We start from the raw sequence: 23,385 nt of genomic DNA, 5'->3' as shown, positions 1-23,385 counted from the left end.
CTCCATGCTCCCAGCTCCAGCCATTCCCTGTGAGTCCACGGTGGTGGCTAAGTTGATGGAGGAGCTGATGCGGCTTGGGGCAGCGTGGCTGTGCCTCTCTCCCACAGAAAAGGCTTGTCGTCGGGAGGGGAACTTGTGCCTCTACTGCAGTGGGAGTGAGCATTACGCTCGGGTCTGTCCTGAAAAGCGCTCCCCACAGGGAAACCAATGACCCCAGTAGCTGAAGGCCCAAGCTACTGGGGAACCCAAGCACTGCCTAGTGGGCCTACACCGGTTGAACTATGCCATCTCATGGTACCAGTGCATATTTACCCCCCGGACTGCCATGAATCCTAAGCAGCTTCACAAGCAATTTTCAATTCCTCTGATGCAAGCGAAGGATATTGTTGGTGGGTGTCCTTCATGTGCTTTAAGTCCTGTTTCCTTTCCTTTTGATGCAGTCAATCCTAGAGGATCTAATGCAAATGCTTTATGGCAGACGGATGTCACTAGAGTTTCAGCCTTTGCGCCCCATTGTTACCTACATGTTAGTGTTGACACATATTCTGGTTTCATATGGGCCACTCCGTTGAAAGGTGAAACTGCTAGACATGTAATACAACATTGTCTTCGAGCGTTTGCAGTGATGGGCCGTCCTCTAGCAATGAAAACTGATAATGGACCTGCGTACACTTCCACTGCATTTCGTGACTTTTGTGTGAAATGGGATATTTCATTGTCACATGGAATTCCATACAATTCCACAGGACAAGCTATCGTGGAACGTGCTCATCGGACCTTCAAACAACTCTTGGGGAAGCAGCTTGGCGATCATGGTGTTCGCCCACAAGACTTATCTAATGTTGTGTCAGTTGTTCTCTTTACCTTAAATCAATTAACTGTTTCCTTTCCTAATAAATTTTCTCCTATGGAACGCCATTTTAGGAAAGAAGTACCTCTGGAACGTCCTCTGGTGACGTACCAGCAGCTTCCTAACCCGCAGTGGGAGGGGCCTGTTCCTTTGATCACTTGGGGGCGAGGATATGCTTCTGTTCTTACTTCCTCAGGTCCTTTGTGGGTTTCAGGTCGCTGTGTCCATCCCTATCGGCCAAGGCATGAGTTGGCACCAAGGCCTCCAGAATCCCCTTCCGGACTTTGTGACGACCATGACCCTGACTCCACCTCCACAGGCCCAGCACCCCCTTGTCAGAGTCAGTCACGTCCGTCCTCCTCCTTGTAAGGCTGAAGGATGCCCGAAGGTGACCTGGGGAATGCTGAAAACCTTAGCCTCTGATGCCAGAACTCAGCTTCAGCGTCAAGATATTCCAGAGGAACCTGAGACTTTTTTAGTCGCCCTGATTACTCAGCTAAATATGAACTCTATGCTGATTTTAACATGTATATTGTTTGCTTTTTTTGTTTCCTAGTATTCAGTGTATTTCTCTTCCCACTGATGTTTCTCCTAGTCATAGCTATAATTTGTGGACGCGTTTAGCTGAAGTTGCTAATGTCTCTCATTTTTGTCTGAGTGAAACATATGACATGCACACTGCCTTAGGAGATTGTATCATCCCAGTCTGTAAGCAACCTTTTCATATGGCACATGCCACAAACATGGGAAAATGGTTTTCTGACTGGCTTTCAAAAGGTATCATAAATTATACTAATCTGTCGATTGAAAGAGAGAGGTTTCAGAATGAGACAGGTCTGACCGTGGTTAAGAAAGTGAAATAAGGTAAAGGTAAAGGTACCCCTGCCCGTACGGGCCAGTCTTGACAGACTCTGGGGTTGTGCGCCCATCTCACTCAAGAGGCCAGGGGCCAGCGCTGTCCGGAGACACTTCCGGGTCACGTGGCCAGCGTGACAAAGCTGCATCTGGCGAGCCAGAGCCGCACACGGAAACACCGTTTACCTTCCCGCTAGAAAGCGGTCCCTATTTATCTACTTACACCCGGAGGTGCTTTCGAACTGCTAGGTTGGCAGGCGCTGGGACTGAGCAGCGGGAGCGCACCCCGCTGCAGGGATTCGAACCGCCGACCTTTCGATCGGCAAGTCCTAGGCGCTGAGGCTTTAACCCACAGCGCCACCTGCGTCCCTGAAATACCTGGGGATTAATATGACAGCTAAAAATGGGAACTTATTTAAAGATAATTATGAAAAATGCTGGACGGAAGTGAAAAAGGATTTGGAAATATGGTCAAATTTGAAGCTTTCCTTGTTGGGTCGAATTGCAGCTATAAAGATGAATGTATTGCCTAGAATGTTGTTTTTGTTTCAAACATTGCAAATTGTGGACAAGATGGACTGTTTCAAGAAGTGGCAGAAAGATATTTCTAGATTTGTCTGGCAGGGCAAGAAGCCCAGAATAAAATTCAAGATATTAACTGATGCAAAGGAAAGGGGTGGATTTGCCCTGCCAGACTTTAAACTTTACTATGAATCAGCAGCATTCTGCTGGTTGAAAGACTGGCTGCTTCTTGAGAACACAGACATTTTGGATTTAGAAGGTTTTAACAATGTTTTTGGGTGGCATGCATATTTGTGGTACGACAAGGTTAAAGCACATAAAGCATTTAAAAACCATATTGTCAGGAAAGCATTGTTTAATGTTTGGATAAGATATAAGGATCTATTGGAAAATAAAACCCCAAGGTGGTTGTCCCCAATGGAAGCAAAAGCTCAGAAAAAGCTCAATATGGAGGCCAAATGGCCGAAATATTGGGAAATTTTGGAACAAGAAGGAGATAGACTGAAACTGCAGAGTTTTGAGAAACTAAAAAACAAAGTGCGAGATTGGCTTCATTATTATCAGATAATGGAGGCATATAATTTGGATAAGAAAATTGGCTTCCAAGTGGAAAAATCAAAATTAGAAACAGAACTGTTAGAACCCAAAACTAAGATTTTGTCAAAGATGTATAACTTGCTGTTGAAATGGAATACTCAGGATGAAACGGTGAAATCTGCTATGATAAAATGGGCACAAGATGTTGGACATAACATTATGTTTGAGGACTGGGAACGGTTGTGGACCATTGGTATTAAATTTACGGCATGTAATGCCTTAAGAGAGAATATTATGAAAATGATATACAGGTGGTACATGACCCCAGTCAAGCTCGCAAAAATTTATCATTTGCCCGATAATAAATGTTGGAAATGTAAAGAAAATGAAGGTACATTCTTTCACCTTTGGTGGACGTGCCCTAGGATTAAGGCTTTCTGGGAAATGATCTACAATGAAATGAAAAAGGTATTTCAATACACCTTCCTGAAGAAACCAGAGGCCTTTCTCCTGGGCATGGTCGGCCAATTGGTGCCAAAGAAGGATAGAACTTTCTTTATGTATGCTACAACAGCAGCAAGAATACTCATTGCAAAGTACTGGAAGACACAGGATCTACCCACTCTGGAAGAATGGCAGATGAAGGTGATGGACTATATGGGATTGGCAAAAATGACTGGCAGAATCCGAGACCAGGGAGAAGAGTCGGCGGAAGAAGATTGGAAGAAATTTAAAGACTATTTACAGAAATATTGTAAAATTAATGAATGTTAGAATGATGTTGGATTGAAATTAAGTGGTTTCCAGCTGTAATGCTTAAGAGAATATGAAAAAAAAGGTTTAGAAATAGGTAAGGATTTGCTGAATTAACCATGTGAACTGGAATACAAAAAAGGGAGGTATGAGGAGGTCCGGGAAATAAGTTAAAGGAAAATAAGCAATGGAAATTCTGTGTGTTTTTAATTATCTTTATTTTTGTATTTTTGTTATTTGTTATTTTTATTTTTCATTGTATTATTATTGAAAATCTTAATAAATATTCTATAAAAAAAATTTATACTAATCTGCATGATTGGGGAACAGTGATACAAAAGTTACCCCTGGATGCAATCTCATTATACACACCTAGAGTTGCAGCCCCGCCAGACACCTCTTGTGTTTGGATTGTGAACTGCAGTAAGAAAGTAGATCACTGTTTGGAAACAGGTGGAAAGCCAACTTGGAAATGTTCACGTGTTCAGAAAATTACTTTTAATTATGCTCATGTGCGTTTACCAGATGGCTGGTTTTTCACTTGTAATCAAAGGCGTTATAACTACATTCCCGCCAATTTATCTGATGCTCAATGCTGCCTTAGCCGATTGACATTAGTTATGCCTAATCGCTCACTTTTAGAAAAAAACAGGCAGCAGCACTCAAAGCACTATCAACGTCGTTGTCAGGGGTTCAGGAGCAGAGACACAGGAGATGGAGCAAATGGAGAGCGAGGAGGAGGAATCCGAGGGGGGTGTAGGCAGTGACAGTGGTCAGAGAGATTCCACGAGTCTCTCCAGCGAATCGGAAGATTCACAGAAAGGAGCGCCGATGGCCAGGGCAAGGGGGGTGCCAAGGGGGAAACCCCAGAAGGAAGGGGCCAGCGGGGACTCCCTGAGCAGCAGTTGGAAATCAGGACCAGCTTCCCCACCAGAGCGCAGTGGGGGAGAGGAGTCCCAGGCATCGGGACCAGTGTTCTCACCACCAGAGAGAGGAGATGAGTCAGGATTGACCACGCCTCCATCGGAGAGCGGGGAAACGGTCAAGAGGAAAGTCACAGGCTGGGCGTGCGCGCCAAGTTCAAATGTACAGGCGAGCGGCACAGCAGGTAGCCCGGATAGGGAGCCAGGTCCTAAAGCCCGCCGGAAAGAAGGGCAAGACTCAGGGGGGTCAGCGTCAGAAGAGTCCAGGAAGGAGGAAACCCCAGGGGGCAGAAGGACCCAGAGGAGGAAGGAACAGCGCAGGAGGTGGAGCCGGGCTAGGATCTTAAACTGGTGCGGAAGGGATAGTGACTCAGAGGGGACTTCGCCGATCTAGAGTCAAGACGTAGGGCTGCACGCTCTGGGGTTTGAAATGGAAACTAAACTTCAATAAAGACTTTTGTACATTACATCAACCGGGCGTTGGTCCTCTGTGAGCTGGGACCTAGAGGCAGCTCTGACAGTCGTGCTGAAAGTTTAACAGACGTGTGTGAGTCCAATCTACAGCTTTTTTCCAAGGCAGAGTATACTTCCTTGGCTGCTTCTTTAGTCGGAGTCCCTGCTTTGGCTATATACAATGCTCGCATGGGTGCTCACCTGGCCTGTTCTTTGACAAAATCTATAAATCATACCTCACGTGCTTTAGCTCTTTTAAATCAAGAACAGAAGATTTTAAGAGAAGCTGTTATTACACTGAAAGCTTCTGTCGACTACCTCTTGCTACGCCAGCATCTAGGATGTCAAGTTGTGTCTAATCTTTGCTGTTTTAATTTGACTGATAATAGTTACCATGTGCAAACTCAAATTGATCAGTTGCAAGCACTAGCACACAACATCACACAGGATGTTCTTCCCTCCTGGTGAGACGCTCTGTGGTCTTGGTTACCACAGTTTGGATGGTTTCGAACCTGGCTCATGTTTGGATTGCTAGTCATTGTTGCCTTAATTGGAACTTGTTGTTTTTTACAATGTATCCCTTCCTTATTCTCTCTCTGCACTACATTTTTTCCATGTCCACCTTCAGGAATGCCTGCTAGAGATCTTTATGTGATACAGAAACACATGCAGGAAGATTATGAGGACGCAATGCCTCTCCTCTCTTAAGCTTCTCTGTACACAATAAATAAAAAACAAAAACAAAAAACGGTGAGATGTAGTGATCAGGTGGGATTGCTATGAGGAATTATAACAAATATAGAGTAAGCCATCTGTGTCAGCAATGAAAGCATTGCGTTGACTGGGTTTAAACTATTTTGATATGATTCTTGATCAATCTACACCCCTGCATCCCCGTTCCATTCCTCTCTTCCTTACATGTCACATACACAGCAGTTCCTCTCTTCCTCACATGTCACATACACAGGCAGGCATCCTGGGCCATAAAGATAGTGGGCAAGTTTCTTTGATGTAGTTTCTTATACATAATCTTAAAATGTTAATCTTGGAGCCAGGAAACAGATCTCACATGAAGGTGGTAGTGATCTGGTCTTTCTAGCCATCCTTCTTATCATGTTTATTTCACACCTCTGGGGTTGCCAGATGCACCCCTTTGTAGTTCTCAACTTATTTACCACCCCTTTGTACCCCTTTGTAGTTCTCAATTTATTTACCCCAAAATATATGCATGCTAATTAGTGTTGTAGTGTAACTTTTTCCCTACGTGGGGTTTGATGAAAGGCTCAGAGGAAATATGATTGGTTCTTATGAGCACTGTGTAAAAGATTCTTTTGCTAATAAAATGGCATGGTGCGGGGTGTGGTGAACGCACTTTCTCCGAGAGCCTTGCTGGTGAAAGCCTTGTGTCTTGTTTTTAATCAGGGTCCAGTCCTTCCTTTACTTTGCGAACGCAACACCGTCCCCATGGAGGGGCCTACCTCGGCTCTTCCTGCCGTCTACCAGGATTACCGGGACGTTTTCGAAGAAAAAGGGGCAGACCCGCTTCCACCCCATAGGCCTTTCGATTGTGGTATAGACCTGCAGCCCGGGGTACTTTTGCCAGTAAGTCACCTGTACTCCCTGACAGAACCAGAGCGAGAAGCCCTGCAGGTTTTCCTCAATAAGAACCTGGAGTGTGGGTTCATTCGGCCCTCTACTTCACCCACCCCTGCGCCAGTACTCTTTGTCAAGAAGAAGTGCGTGGAGCTTCGTCTCTCTCACGATTACCGGGCCCTGAATAAGATTACCATCCCTTGCCCCTCATTACAGAGTTGCTGGAACGGGTGCAGGGGGCAAGGATGTTTACCAAGCTGGACCTCTGGGGGGCCTATAACCTGATCCGGATTTGCGCCGGGGACAAGTGGAAGACAGCATTCGTGATTTGATATGGGCAGTTCGAATATTTGGTCATGCCGTTCGGGTTCTGTAACACGCCCACCATGTTCCAGCAGTACATCAACCACATGTTCTGGGACTTACTAGACAAGTATGTGGTGGTGTACCTTGACGACATTCTGATCTACTCTCATGACCCGGCTTGCCACAAGGGACATGTCTGGTCCGTGCTGCAGCGCTTATGGCAGCACCACCTATATGCCAAGCTCATAAAGGGTGAATTTCACCAGCAGTCGTGGACTTCCTCGGACACTGGCTCTCCCCTGACAGGGTGTAGATGGAGCCCGGGAAGGTGTCTGCTGTCCGAGAGTGGGTGGCCCCTCGGAACCGCAAGGATCTGCAGCGGTTCCTCGGGTTCACAAATTACTACCGGAAATTCATTACAGGTTATGCCCATCGCACTACTCCACTGACCTGACTGCTGCACCCAAAGACGCCCTTCACCTGGGACAAAGAGGCCGAGGTGGAGTTTCAGGGGCTGAAGGCCTGCTTTTAGAAGTCGCCAATCCTGCATCATCCTGATCCCTCTCGTCCTTTTGTGGTGGAGACCGACGCTTCCAGTACGGCTCTCGGCGCCGTCTTGTCCCAGCAGCACAGTTCTGATGTGCCATTGTTACCCTGCGCCTTCTACTATCGCCAGCTCCTTCAGGCGAAGCGCAACTACACCGTGTGGGAGTGGGAACTGCTGGCCATTAAGTTGGCTTTTGAGGTTTGGCATCATCACCTCAAAGGTGCATGACACCCGGTGGAATTAAAGACCGACCACCGGAACCTGGAGTACCTCCAGACCACCCATAAGTTGAACCAGCAGCAGATCCGGTGGGCGCTGTTCTCCCAGTTATAGTTCCGGATCTGCTACATCCCTAGCTCCCCAAACCAGAAGGCAGACGCCCTGTCCCGGAAACCGGAAGACATTGCAGAGACAGTGCAGCAGGCGCCGCCGACAATGATCGTACCTTCAGCAGCGTTCCTGGCTACTCAGGAGACCGAGTCACTGCTGGATCAAGTGCGGGAGCAGCAATGAATCGATGCGTGGGCTCAGGAACGTATTTGGGAATTGGCCAGTGGAGCATGCCCTCGATATCCAGAACTGGTTCTGCACCAGGGTTTACTGATGCACCAAGGTCACTTGTACATCCCATTGGGACCGTTGCGGGCCGAGGTACTCCAGGTGGCTCACGACGTCCCGGCAGCTGGGCACTTCTGGAGATATCGGACCACCCACCTGCTAAGCTGGGAATTCTGGTGGCCCTGCTTGAAGGCCGACATGGCGCGGTACATTGTGGGTTGCGATGCCTGCCAGCGGGCCAAGGGATCAACCAGGAGACCTACTGGGCTGTTTCAGCCACTGCCAGTCCTGCCTTGTCCATGGTACACGGTTTCGTTGGACTTCGTGGTGGACTTACCCCATCTCGTCATTGCTGGCATGCAACCAAGGAAATTGGGGCAATTGGCAGGCCCCCAGATGGCTCCAGCCCACCAGCCGGTGTGTCAGGCGATCTCCAGTCCTTGGACCGGCATGAATCTGCGACCCGAGCTGTGAGGGTTGTGCTGACAAGCTAGCTGAGATAAAACTCTGGGCAAACCGCCATCTTGGTTACAGTGATTTATTGCAAAGCTTCAAAGTATTTACAAGAGTTCAAAAGGCACACTCCATCTCTAGGTGTCAGTTGAATCGTCTGACGTCTTTTTACGCCGTGCCCAGCAAGCCCATTTCCTCAGTCCCGCCCTCCTTTTTCCTCTGCTGAGTGGCTGGTTCCCGGCACTGGCTCCCCCCTCCCAGTATCATTGTCTCCTGATGTTTCTTTCTCTTCCTCCTCTGACGTGGACGAGTAGCTGCTGATTAAGGACGTAGGCTCTCTGTAAGTTTCTCTCTGCTTCCCCCTCACCTCCTTCTCAGCCTCCCATTCACTGACATCCACCCCCTCCCCAAAGGCCCCCTCCCGCTCAGGAGAATCGACCATTCCTGATTCTCCTGTCTTCGGGGTGGCGGGGGTGAAACCTGGAAAACTTCCCTCCTCCTCATCCGTATCTTCAAAAACCTTCCTCCAATCCTCCCTCAAACCCGCAGTTCCCCATCTTTCCCAATAGACGCCATCCTCCTCTTCTTTCTCCTCGTCAGATGGTGGGAATCCCCCGAAGTCCTCTTCATCGTCCATCGGCCCGAACACCTGTCGAAAAAATCTACCCCTGGGTTTGGGTTTGTCAGGGAAAAAATTGTGGAACTCCTCCACCAGATACTCATCAGTGACACAACTCTCCGGGACCCAGGCATTCTCTGAAATAGGGGCTCCTTCCCATGCCACCAGATACTTTAACTGTTCCCCATTCCAGCGAGAATCCAGTATTTCTGTCACCTCGTTGCACTCCTCCCTTTCCTCCACTGCGGGTGGTGGGAGTTCCCCTTCCCCACTACCCTGCCTCATTCCCCCTTCCCTGTAGGGTGACAGCAGTGACCTGTGAAATACCGGATGGATCCTCATGCTCTCAGGCAACCTTAATTTAAATGCCACCGGACTGACCTGCTGGATTACCTCAAAAGGCCCCACTCTCCTGGGTTTGAGTTTCTTGCAACCTCCTTTCCAGGGCAAGCCTTACGTGGACAACCACACCTTGTCCCCAACCCAGATGACTTCCCCTGGCCGCCGATGCTTGTCGGCCTCCCTCTTGTAGACCTCCTTAGCCCTTTCCAAGTTCAACTGAAGCTGTAGGTGGATCGCCTCCATTTCTTCCGCAAAACGTTCTGCTGCAGGCACACTCCACGACTCCTCCCCCCTTCCCGGGAATGCCCTGGGGTGACGCCCGTGATTAGCAAAAAAACAGAGTCATCCCTGTGGATACGTTCTCCACGTTATTGTAAGCAAACTCTGCCAGAGCTAGTATGTCACCCAGTCGTTCTGTCTCTGACTGACATAACACTGCAAATACTGTTGCAAAACAGCATTCGCTCTCTCCGCCTGCCCATTGGTCTCAGGGTGTCTCACCGTGGTGAAACTCACCTCTACTTGCAACAAACCCATGAGCTTGCGCCAGAACCGTGAGGTGAATTGAGTCCCCCTATCAAAACCACCCGGGCAGGCATCCCATGTAACCTAAACACGTGCTCAACGAACAGCTTGGCTGTTTCTTCCGCCGTCACGACATGCGAGCAGGCCACGAAATGACACATTTTGGTTAGAAGGTCCACCACCACCATGATTGCTGTCGTACCCTTAGACTTGGGCAGATCAGTGATGAAAGCCACCGCCACCACCTCCCATGGCTTCGCTGGTGTGGGCAAAGGTTGCAGCAAACCTGCTGGTGCCGCCCTTTCCCCTTTGGCCCTTTGGCAAGTGTCACACCCCCTCACATATTCCCTTACATCCTCCCTCACCTTGGGCCACCAAAATTCCCTGGTAACCAGTAGCATGGTTTTGTGTTGCCCAAAATGCCCTGCCATGCAGCTGTCGTGAAGTTGCTTGAGGACCCTGGTCCTGAGGGTTTCTCCTGGGACATACAAAGCCCCCCGATAGTACAGAAGCCCCCCTTTCACCTCGAAACCACCCTCGGCACCCCGCTTTTGCCTTAACCCCCCCCCCATCATTTGCCTTGCAAAGTCATCTTCTCTAAGCAGCCGCATCAGTTCATCGTCTTTCACCAACTCCCCCCCACAAGTCCACTTGTTCTCGGGGAACATTAATCTGGCGACCGGAGGCCCTTCCTCTCCCAGGTACTCCGGTTTGCGAGACAGCGCATCTGCCCTCGCATTCTGCTCCCCGGCACATATTCAATCTTAAAGTTAAAGTTGGCAAAAAACTCTGCCCAGCGTATCTGCCTCTGGCACAGAACCCGTGCCGTACGCCAGTACTCCAAGTTCTTGTGGTCCATGCACACCAAAACTTGGTGCCTCGCCCCGATCAGGAAATGCCGCCATTGCTTGAAAGCAGCGACGATCGCAAGTGTCAGGGGCTCAGGAGCAGAGGCACAGGGAAGAGGGGAGATGGAGAGCGAGGGGGAGGAATCCGAGGGGAGCGTAGGAGGGGACAGTGGTCCGAGGGATTCCATGAGCCTCTCCAGCGAATCGGAAGATTCACAAAAGGGGGCGCCAGTGGCCAGGGGCAGGGGGTTCCCAAGGGGAACGCCCCAGGAGCAAGGGGGCAGCAGGGACTCCCAGAGCAGTAGTTGGAAATCAGGACCAGCTTCCCCACCAGAGCAGAGTGGGGGGGAAGAGTCCCAGGTATCGGGGCCAGTGCTTTCCCCACCAGGGAGAGGAGACGAGGCAGAGCTGACCACGCCTCCATCGGAGAGTCAGGCAACGGAGGGGAGGTCAGATCCGGCCAGTGTCATGGAAGAGGGAAGCAGTGATAGAAGCAGTGTAACGGTTAGGAGAAAGGTCACTGGGTTGGCGCGAGAAACAAGTTCAAATGTACAGGAGCACGGGACAGCAGAGAATGAGGATTGGGAACCGGGTCCTAAAGCCCGGCGGAGGCAGGGGGAGGAGTTAAGCGACTCAGCGTCGGAGGAGTCCAGAAAGGGCAATGTCCCGGTGGGCAGGAGGACCCAGAGGAGGAGAGAACAGCGCAGAAGGTGGAGCAGGGCTAGGATCTTAAACTGGTGCGGAAGGGGAGGTGATTCAGACGGGACTTCGCCGGTCTAAGGTTTAAGACGTAGGGCTGCACGCTCTGGCGTTGAAATGGAAACTAAACTTCAATAAAGACTTTTGTACATTACATCAACCTGGCGTTGGTCCTCTGTGAGCTGGGACCTAGAGGCAGCTCTGACAGCAAGCAATTCTTTGTTGGAGATAGTGTAGTTCTGCTCCGGCTTTTTCAACTTCCGAGAAAAAAAATCACACGGCCGCCACTCCCCCTTTTCATCTGGTTGCAGCAACACCGCACCTATCGCCCGATCTGAGGCATCTGTCTCAACTCGCAGCGGTTGCTCGGGGTTGACGTGCAGCAGCTGCTCCTCTGATGCGAAGACCCTCTTAAGCTCCTCAAACCCCCTTTGCGCCTCCTCCGTCCAAACAAACTTCTTCTTAGCACTAAGACAGTCCGTTATGGGTGCCGTCAGTTTTGCGAAGTTCTTGATGAACTTCCTGTAGAAGTTGCTGAAGCCCAGGAAATGTTGAACATCCTTCCGGGTCTTGGGGCTCTCCCATTCAACCACAGCCTTCACCTTCTCCAGATCCATGGCTACGCCCTTGTCGGACAGCCTGTAACCCAGGAACGCGACCTCTTTCACGCAAAACTGACACTTCTCCAGCTTCACCCACAGCCGATGCTCCTTGAGTTTGCTCAGAACTTGACGCACGTCTTTTACATGCTGTTCCTCATTGTCTGAGTACACCAGCACGTCATCCAAAAAGCAGACACAGTTACGGTACAGCAACGGCCCTAGCACGTGATGCATGAAGGCTTGGAAACAGTGGCTTCCTGACTGCAATCCGAAAGGCATGACGAGATACTCAAACGCCCCCAGTGGGGTGAACATGGTGGTCTTCCACTCGTTGCCCTCTCGCACTCTGATGAGATTGTACGCCCCCCGGAGGTCCAGCTTGGTGAAAATTTTCCCCTTCCGCACCCTGGCCAGAACGTCGCCGATTCGCGACATTGGGAAGGCCACAGGTTCCGTCAGGCTGTTCAGGACCCTGAAATCCACCACCAGCCTCCTCTCGTTAGTTGATTTCTTGTCTACAAAGAACACAGGGCTCCCCCCTGCCACCTTGGACTCCCTGATAAATCCCCTCTTTAGATTTTTCTCAATAAAGTCCTTCAGGTCCTTGATCTCTCGCTCCAACATGGAGTAGAGCTTCCCCACCGGCAGCGTGGCCCCCGGGATCAGATTGATCTGGCAATCATATGGTCAGTGCGGTGGCAACGTGTCAGCCTCCTTCTCGCTGAACACCTCCTGGAGGTCCCGATAATACGGAGGAATTTCGGTCGTCCCTGCTTTGCATGCTGCTGCCATCCTGGCCTCTGACCCTTGAGGTCGCTCAAGGCCCAGGCAGTTCTCCATGCAGTGCGCCGACCCGAACGTCAGGGACCGCTGATGCCAGGAAACCACCGGATCGTGCAAGGCCAACCAGCTCATGCCCAGTATGATAGGCAGACCCGCCAACGTGGCCACGTGAAAGGCGATGATCTCGGAGTGAGTAGACACCCGCATCCTCATGGGTGGCGTCTGATGGGTCACTTCCCCTCCCAACAGTTCTCTCCCATCAATTGTGGTGACTTGCAGCGGAAAATCCAAAGGCCTCAGGTTCAGTTGGTGCTGCGCTGCAAACTCTTTGCTGAAAAATGAGGCACTCGCTCCTGAGTCCACCAAAGCAAACTCCCCCACTGCGTGGCCGTTTGGGAGTTCTATCACCACCTTCAACACTATGCTTGCTTTGGGGTGTCCTGGCCGGCTTTTGCTGTTGCCCCTGCCTGGATGTTGCCCCGGTTCACCACCAGCCAGGCCCTCCCGTGGGGTCCTTCCTCCTCTGCCTGTGGGGTGGGGTCCTTCCTCCTCTGCCTGTGGGGTGGCCCCAACCATTCCCTGCCAGTTACAACGCTCCGGACACACTCTGGCAAAGTGTCCAGGCTTCTGGCAGAAAAAACATTTCTTGGCCGCCTGCCAGTCCTTTCCCTCTTTGCCGCTCGGCCGTTGGACTTTTGAACTTTCCCGCGTGTGGGCTGAGTCAATTTCCATGGGCTCTGGCTGTTGTTGACCTTCAGAGGCAGCTGCCGGCATCTCAGGAATTTGGTTACCATGGAAACGCTGGCCTTTGCTCTGCTTTCTTTCCTGCAGCCTGGCTTCCTGTCTTAGCCCCACCACTAAAGCAGCCTTCGTTAACTCATCCATGTTCTTAGGACGGGGGCCCCTGGCAAGCTCATCCTTAACTTCAGCGTTCAGTACAGCTTTAAACAAAGCCTGCACAGGCTCAGATTCCAACTCCCATCCCAGTTTGTGTATAAGCATAGCAAATTCTGACCAGTAACTACGCACTGTAGAGCTGCCTTGCCTTAAAGCCAAAAGCTCCTGCTGCGTCATATCTATGTGGCTTTCATCTGCATACATCAAATCCATCGGCTGCCAAAACTTGGGCAAACTTTGCAGCGCTTCATTATTAGCTGCAATCAAAGGCCTTACCCAACTCTTCGCCCCTCCCGACAGGTGGCTAATTAGGTAGGCAATCTTCTGAGCATCGTTAGCAAACTGAGCTGCCTCCAGCTCCAGAAAATATTTCATCTCCGTTTTAAATCCCAAATATTCCTCAGGGTTGCCTTGAAACTTTTCCACTAATGCAGGTTTGCTCCTCCCCAGTAGCCCACCTGTGGCACTACCTTGAGCAGCTCTGGCTTCCTCCAGACGCACCTGAAGCTCCGAAGCTCGGGATTCCAGCCAGGCATTGCGCCGACGCAGCTCTTTTATTTCTTGCTCCATTCTCTATTCTTCTTTTTCCTTTCCACTAGCTTTCAGCATGTGAGACGATTCAAGCTGTGAGGGTTGTGCTGACAAGCTAGCTGAGATAAAACTCCGGGCAAACCGCCATCTCGGTTACAGTGATTTATTGCAAAGCTTCAAAGTATTTACAAGAGTTCAAAAGGCACACTCCATCTCTCTCTCTCTCTCTTTTTTTTTGCAAAAATTTTATTAGTTTTTACAATATCAACGACAAAGAAAAACATAAAACAAACAAAACATAACAAACATAAATCATAACCTTATTGAAAATAACAGTTATTTACTTTGTAAAACGACTTCCTCGTTTCCCTTTAGTTGAATTTCATTGCATATCCTTATAACAGTTTTCCAAATCCCAATTTTAATACCCTTTAAATTAAACATTAACATCTTTAAATCTTCTCCTTCTTGTATTAGACATATTATTTTATCAGTTAACATAAATACAATCCTAAGCCCATTAAGTATCTGGACGCTATTTCCAGTTATTTTAGCTTAACAAATTTAGCTAAATAATCATTAAATTTCTTCCATTCTTCATGGTGTTCCTCCTCCTTCTGGTTGCGGACTCTTCCAGTTAGATCGGCTAGCTCCATAAAATCCATCATCTTCATCTGCCATTCTTCTACTGTTGGTAATTCTTGAGTTTTCCACTTTTTTGCTAACAAAATACGAGCCGCAGTTGTGGCATACAAAAATAGATTAACATCTTTCTTGGGCAATTCCAGACCTATTATTCCAAGAAGAAAGGCCTCTGGTTTCTTAGTAAATGTATATTTCAACATTTTTTTCAATTCATTATAAATCTTTTCCCAGAAGTCTTTCACCTTGGGGCAGGTCCACCACATATGAAAGAATGTTCCTTCCTTCTCTTTACATTTCCAACATGTATTATCACAATTATGATACATCTTTGCTAATTTTACAGGAGTCAAATACCATCTATACATCATTTTCATAATATTTTCCTTTAACAAAGTACATGCGGTGAACTTCACCCCTTTCTTCCACAATCTTTCCCAGTCCTCAAACATTATGTTATGTCCTAAATCTCTTGCCCAATCTATCATCACCGATTTAACTTGTTCATCTTTCGTATGCCACTCCAGCAAAAGCTTGTACATTTTAGATAAGTTTTTACCTTCAGTATCTAACAACTCCATCTCCAACTTAGATTTTTCCAAGGCAAAACCATTTTTCTTATCCAGTTTATACAATTCGTTAATCTGGTGGTAATGTAGCCAATTTAGCTTATCTTTAATTTGCTCAAATGGTCTTAATTTATAACCTTCCTCTTCCTCTATTAATAAGTCATAATATCTCAACCATTTGGTATCCATATTTAATTTTTTCTGGGCCTTTGCCTCCATTGGTGAAAGCCATCTGGGCGTCTTTCTTTCTAAAAGGTCTTTGTATTTTATCCAGACATTATACAACAATTTCCTAATTATATGATTTTTAAATGCTTTATGGGCTTTTACTTTATCATACCACAAATATGCATGCCAACCAAACACATTATCAAATCCCTCCAAATCTAGTAAATCTGTATTGTCAGGGAACTGACATCGGAGCCAGAAGTGGAGGTAGGGCTCCCAAGCGATGCCGGAGAAGGGCCAAGCAGGGAGAGAGGGGACTCAGCGGCTGGGGAAGGAAATCAGCGTAACACCAGGGATAAAGGGGGGCGGATGGGGGAATCGGAGAGAGGGCTCCAGGACTCTTCGCTGGAGACCAGTGGGGAGAGCACAGGTCCTCCGCTACCCACACCCACCCTGTGCAGAAGACTTCCGCACAGGGAAAGTAGGCATAGACTTGGCGTCAAAGAACTTCTTTGCTGGAAGAAGTTCAAGAAACGCCCACTGATGGATTCTGCTAGCGACTGAACAGCCACGAAGTGAAGGGCTGTCCAGACAGGAAAGGTTTAACCAGGCTACCTAGCCAGGAGTGGCGGCAACTTACGCACGAGCAACCCCATACAACCATTACATGTATCTTCTAATTTCATCCATTCTTTAATCCAACAAAGTGTGGCAGCTTCAAAATATATTTTTAAGTCTGGCAGAAAGAATCCCCCTCTTTTTTTTTTGAATCTGTAAGTAATTTGTATTTAATTCTGGGTTTCCTCCCCTGCCAGATAAATCTAGAAAGAGCTTTTTGCCATTCTTTAAAACATTTCACATTGTCTATAATTGGAAAGGCTTGAAACAAAAAAAGCATCTTTGGCAGCACATTCATCTTAATCACAGAAATCCGGCCCATTAATGACAATTTTAAGTTAGACCACACCTCTAAACCTCTTTTAATTTCATTCCATATTTTCTCATAGTTATCCTTATACAAATTCAAATTTTTCCCAGACAGGTTCACCCCCAAATATTTAATTTTTTTCACAAAATCTAGGCCCGTTTATTCTTGTAATATTTTCCTTTCTTCATTATCCAGATTTTTCTCTATTACTTTGGTCTTGCTCTTGTTTAATTTAAATCCTGCTACCTGACCAAACTCATGTATTAGCTCCAGTGCTTTAACTGCACTGGAGTCTGGATCTTGTAATGTCAGAACTAAATCATCAGCAAAGGCTTTTAATTTGTATTGTTTCGAACCTACTGTAATACCTTTAACTTGTTCATCTATTCTAATCATACTTAGCAAGACCTCCAGAACCGAGATAAACAGCAGAGGGGACAGTGGATGCCCTTGCCTGGTTCCCTTCTCAATTCTAATTTCCTCTGAAACCACATTATTTACAATAATTTTAGTTTTTCGTTCTTGATAGATCACTTTAATACCATTTATAAAATCATGACCTATCCCCATACTCTCTAAGTTATGTAACATAAAACTCCAAGAAACATTGTCAAAGGCTTTCTCAGCATTGATAAACATTAACATTGCTTTACAACTCTTTCTTGCTTCTAACCTTTCCAAAATATCCACAACATTTGTAATATTGTCTTTCATATGTCTTCCAGGAAGAAATCCTGTTTAGGAATCAGAATAATGTAAGCTTGTTTCCAGGTTTCAGGAGGCACACTCCATCTCTAGGTGTCAGTTGAATCTGTTACGATAATGAAGCAATGCAGCTGCAAAGTCCTAGCTTGAAGTGTAAACATGATGGGAATGTTGGGACTGCTGTGGGAACAGAGGGGCAGTCATTTCACAGTGCGCAGCACCGGAATTACCTCACAGTGTAATATGAGCTGTACAGGATGTACAGGAAGTTTTAGTCTCAACACTGCTGGAGTATGGAGAGAGCAGTCATGTTTTTTGTAACGCTGCAAAGACAGAAATAAAAGCATGTAAATACGTTTCTGTCTATCTCTTTCCCCTGCCTGGGGGAGGCAGGAAAGAGGGGTGTGTTCTTCTCACGTTTGAGAAGAATCGCCGATCGAGACCTTGCCTGCGTCTGCTGGGGAATGCAGCCAGGGAGGTCAACAGGGAATCAAGCCGGGTGCCTGGACTGCTGCCAGCTTCTCCTGAGAAGGGCTTGAATTTCCAACAGAATCGTCTGACGTCTTTTTACGCCGTGCCCAGCAAGCCCATTTCCTCAGTCCCGCCCTCCTTTTTCCTCTGTTCCATGAGTGGCTGGTTCCCGGCACTGGCTCCCCCCTCCCAGTGTCATTGTCTCCTGACGTTTCTTTCTCTTCCTCCTCTGACGTGGATGAGTAGCTGCTGATTAAAGGTGTAGGCTCTCTGTAAGTTTCTCTCTGCTTCCCCCTCACCTCCTTCTCAGCCTCCCATTCCCTGACACGAGCTTCAGAAGCTGGGGCACACTACTCAGCAGAGTAAACACGCAAACAGAAGTGGCAGGAGAGGCTGTGTGAGCATATTTACAAGCAGTTTATTCAGCATACATCAGGACAAAAGGAAACATGTCTGCTCTCCATCGTGTCCAAAGCAAGACAGCTAAAGCAAAAGCTATACACAAACGGACTGTAAACAGACATGTGACATGCAACAATCCACACATCTGTTCTTAAGGTGGAACGGAATATTCCAACATCCTCCCCCTTTCCGTGTAACCTGTGTCGTAGTATTTCAACCCAACTGCAACTACTGTACATAAACCTTTAGACAACAGATCTGCACAAATTTCGTTTCCTGGCATGTAGGACACCTGAATGAGTCCTTTCTGGATACATTCCCTTGCACAATGTAACTTTATCTGCAAGTATTTGTTTTTTTCCTTGCAGCTCTCTGAAGCCAGCAAAGCCAAACAGGATCTGTTATCTTGATACACCTGTATAGGGCATGTCAACTTGACTCTGATGTCCTTAAACAGTTGCATCAACCATTCACAATCCATGAGTGAAAATGACAGGGCATTGAGTTCTGCTTCACAGGAATTTAGTCTTACTGTCATCTACTTCTCGCACAGCCAGTCAAACAGACAGTGGTTGTACATGTAGCACACTCCAGAAGAGCTTGTGCCATCTGTGGTGTCACTTCCAAAACTAGCATCTGCAAAAATCTCAAGACCTCCAGTCTTCTGACTTGTGAACCTCAATCTGTAGTGCAAAGTGCCCTTGAGATAGCGAGCTATGCACTTCAAAGCCTTCCAATCCTGAAAAGTAGGATTGTTGACATGTCTGCTAAGCAGATTAGTGCTTACAGCTATGTCAGGTCTTGAACATCTAGCAATAAAATTCAGTTTGCCTAGAATGCATCTGTACAGCGTAGTGTCAGAAAATGCTTCAGCAGAACCATCTACCTGGTAACCTGTCACCATTGGTGTGTCTACAGGATTTGCATGAACCAAATTCAGCCTGGTTAATACATCAGCAATTTTCTGTGTTTGGTGTACCAGAAAATTACCTGCCTGGTCTTTCTCTACCTGCAGAGAAAGATAGTTGGATACCTCACGAAGATCCTTCATGTCAAAGTGCTCCTTCAGCTGAGCTAGGGTGCTTTGGTACTGTGAGGTTTGGTGTTTATAGGGTTAACCTCTATGTGTCCTGCATCTGGGGAGGAGCTTCCTACATCCTGGAGCTGAGTTCTTTGTCTGTGAGTTACTGTCACTTCTCAGCGGAGAGAAGCAGAGATGTACGCACGATGGCTGCTGTCTCTGATGGATTGTCTGTTGTTTTATCTGTCTGATGTAAATAAAACTGTTTAGTTTAGAAGCAGAGTGTGGACTCTCTCTCTCTTCACTCACACATCAAGCACATGCTGCTGCTCTGCTACTGTCTGGGACTTCTGGAGCAGTGGAAATGTACCGGACCCAGTCAGCTTTATCAATAGGTACAAAGCCTGATTCTTCAAGAAAAGAAAAGCATAAACAATACAGTTTGCTTTGCCCCTCCTCTTTGACAAACACACACGGATCAGCTTTGCCCTGGTGAAAACCTAGAGAAAGCAATGTCTCAGTGAGTTTTGCGTTCCAACACCTGGCACTCTGCTTGAGACCGTATAAGGATTTCTGTAGTTTACAGACCATTCCCTTCTTTACCTGCACTCCATCTGGTGGAAGCATGTACAGCTCCTCCCCCAAAATTCCATACAAAAAAAGCTGTATTTACATCATGATGAGAAACGTGAAACTTATCCTCTGCAGCAGTCTTGAGCATAAGCCTGATGCTCTCATCTCATACTTGACGGTGGGCGAGTAGGTCTCGTGGTAATCCTGTCCTGGTACCTGAGAAAAACCTCTGGCGACCAATCTGGCTTTGTGCCTGACAACCTTGCCATTCTGGTCTGTCTTGGCCTTAAAGACCCATTTGCTGTCCACCAGCCTTATTCCTGGGACTATTGGCACCAGCTCCCAAGTTTGGCTCCTATTCAAAGAATCATTTTCAGCCTTCATGGCATTAAGCCAAGGCTCAGCATCTTTAGAGGTTAACTCCTGCACCTCTTGCAAGCTTGATGGTTCCCACACCTTCTCTGAGCTACTAAGAACAGCAGTTGCTGTCTTAGCAAACTCATCAGCAAATCTCTTTGGAGGTTTGCCTTTTGTGGCCCTTTCAGAACTGCGTACTAGACGCAAGTCTTCAGCACTCATCTCTTTCTTAAGAGAATGGTGGCCAATGGTAAACAGTGGTTCTTCCAGTTCAGTGTCAGATGCATCAGATGGTCTGACTGAGGCTTTTGCGCTCTTGCTGTGTCATCACTGTCACTGACATCAGTAGCAGCGCTGCCCACTGAGCTGGAATTCAAACTCTGATCATCATCCTCAGCTTCCTCTGCTACTTCATCATCCTTATCTTCTGAGTGACTGGAAAATTCCCACATTTCCCCCCCCCCCCCACTTGGGATTGTACTCAACACTTTGCAAACCGTATGGTCTTAGAGTCAGTCATGAATACCCTGTATGCACCTTTTTCGTACCCCATGAACAAACCATGTGCCCCACACTTTCCAAGCTTGCTGCTCTGTGGGGTGTGGACCCACATGTCAGAACCAAAGATTCTCATGTGCTTGATGTAAGGGTTCTTACCAAACATCTTCTCATAGGGAGTACAGCCAATAGGTGAAGACAGTCTTCTATTATACGTGTAAACAAAATTAGAGAGTGACTCTGTCCAATATTGCTCAGGAAGATTGGCATCATGCAACAAAGTTTTTAGGCCTTGCAGCAAAGTTTCGTTTACCCTTTCACAAAGTCCATTCTCCCATGGAATCCTAGGACTTGAGAGGTTATGTTGGATTCCCTTCTCAGTCAGAAAAGCTTCAAACTGCTGAAAAGTTAATTTGCTGCCTCGGTCAGTAAACAAACAACCGATATGTTCACTGTGGGCATTTTCCAACCAAGAACAGAATGCCTTGAACCTAGGAAACGCTTCTGATTTCTGCTTGAGCATGAACACATGAATGTACCTGGAAAAAGAATCAATTAAAACCATGAAGTACCTTGCGCCACCCAAAGAGGGTGCAGGTGGAGCAACCAGGTCTGCATGGACTAGCTGATAGGGTTTAGAAGCCTGCCTGCTAGACACTTTGCCTTTGGGTGCAACCTTAACTTTGTGTTCTGCACAAGAGACATATTTCATGTAATACCTGCAGGGTTTGATGGTCATACCTTGAACCATCTCTGGCATCTTGGATAGTGCGCGCCAAGCCATGTGCCCAAATCTTCGGTGATGGGCATGAATACAATCTAAATGAAGAACTTTGTTAGTTTATGCAACACAACAAGATTCAACGTTAGGCACATCAACAGCTTTGTCATCATAAGTTATCAAGAACAATCCATCTACAAAACTAGCATGCAAGATGTCTTCATTGTTCTTCCAAATGACGTAGATCCCCTTCTTGAAGGACATTTCAAAGTCTTGCTCAGTCAGCTGTGGGATACTGAGCAAATTGTCTGCTGATTCAGGAACATACAGTACCTTGCTAATGGTAGTGTGCAAGCTTGCCAATTTCACTGTCCCAGTTCCAGCAACCTGCAGAGTCTTACCATCAGCCTGTTGAATTGCTCCATCCTGTGGCGTAAAGGAGATAAACAAGTGTCTGTCCCTCGCAATGTGCTGCGATGCGCCCAAATCCACAACAAATTGGGCTTTGGCTTTTGGAGAAGCAGTGCTAGTAACCAAAGCCTTGTTCTGCACTGTTTTGGGCTTTTGGCCCCCCTTCTTCTGGCCATCTGCAGACTTTTTTCTCTGTTTATCTTTTTCTTTTGGACAATTCCATTGGACGTGACCTTGATTCTCACAGGACCAGCATTTCACAGCTGCCAACGCCTTAGCTCCCCCTGGTGGCTGCAATGCTGTTCCAGGTGACGTCGCAGTCTGCTCCCCCTGAAGCTTACAATCAGGTTCTGCTGTGTTACTCCGATCATACTCATTTTGGAGGACAGCCAAAACCTTTGCTGCAGTCAGGTCTTGGGCAGGGAGAGTAGCCAGCTGGCTTTCCACAGCGTGGTAACTCTCATCCAGGGAGTCCAAGATCAGGACCACAAATAAAAACTCAGGCATAGTGAAACCTCCATGCACTAATTCCTGTCTTAACTTCTGCAAGTCCAATATGTGGGCTCTCAGGTCTCCCCCTGGCTCAAGCTTCTTTCTGTGCAGCTTTCTGAAGTAAAGCAATACAGACCCAGCTCTTGTCTCAGATGCAATTCCTTCAACGCCTCCCACATTTGGTGCAAAGATGTCTTGCCAGCCAAGGTAATTAACTCCTCTGGAGCAACAGACAGGAGAATCGCCCCCATTGCTTTGGAGTTGGCTGCAGACCATGCATCTGTTATTTGAGCTGGGGGCTCCTCAGAAACAGTGTTCCATACCCAAAGCCTTCTCAATTGACCCTCACAGTACTTTGCCCAGATCTGATAATTTTGTCCATTTAAACGTGGACAGGAAGCCCCATCTGACATGGTCTGTAATAGATCCATTCCTGCTTTTTACTGTAGCCAGGAACTGAGCTCTTCACAGCTGCTTATCTTAGCAGGTTTTAAATCAACACAGCCTGCTTCTCTCCAGCCTTAATTGCTTGGTACAGACATAAAAGGCCCTCTAGCCTCGGCCAGGGAACGCTTTGCTCCACATACCTCCCTCCTTGCCAGGTCATGCAGTAGCCATCTGTTGCGTTTGCAAAGTAAAGGAAGGACTGGACCCTGATTAATAAAAAGACACGAGGCTTTGACCAGCAAGGCCCTCGAAGAAAAGTGCGTAAACCACACCCCTCACCAGGCCATTTTATTAGCAAAAGAATCTTTTACACAGTGCTTGTAACAACCAATCATATTTCCTCTGAGCATTTCATCAAACCCCACGTGGGGAAAAAGTTACACTACAACACTAATTAGCATGCATATATTTTGGGGTAAATATGTTGAGAACTACAAAGGGGTAGTAAATAACTTGAGAACTACAAAGGGGTGGTAAATAAGTTGAGAACTACAAAGGGGTGCATCTGGCAACCCCAGAGGTGTGAAATAAACATGATAAGAAGGATGGCCAGAAAGACCAGATCACTACCACCTTCATGTGAGATCTGTTTCCTGGCTCCAAGTTTAACATCTTCAGATATAAGAAAACTACATCAAAGAACTTGCCCACTATCTTTTATGCCCAGGAAGCCTGCCTGGCGAATTAACTGCTGTGTACTGCTGTGTACGTGACGTGAGGAGAGAGAAATGGGCAGTAGAGTCAAAAGGGCCAGAGATTCAGAGGTGTAGAGTGATAAAAAATA

General features: G+C 47.4%; 1 protein-coding gene across 1 annotated transcript in view; it reads right to left on the bottom strand.

The window, feature by feature from the left end:
* Positions 1 to 5,825, bottom strand: part of LOC310835955 (uncharacterized protein) — a 158,108-nt gene extending 152,283 nt beyond the window's left edge. The window contains exon 1 of the mRNA XM_083720921.1: positions 5,636 to 5,825. The gene's annotated coding sequence lies outside the window, so the exon portion shown is untranslated. The remainder of the gene's footprint in view (positions 1 to 5,635) is intronic.
* Positions 5,826 to 23,385: the final 17,560 nt, after the last annotated feature.

The sequence above is a fragment of the Podarcis gaigeae genome (genome assembly GCF_964106915.1).
Source record: "Podarcis gaigeae genome assembly, chromosome: W".
Classification (NCBI taxonomy): domain Eukaryota; kingdom Metazoa; phylum Chordata; class Lepidosauria; order Squamata; family Lacertidae; genus Podarcis; species Podarcis gaigeae.
Note: the sequence above shows the minus strand (reverse complement) of the source record. Positions and strands in the feature narration are given on the sequence as shown.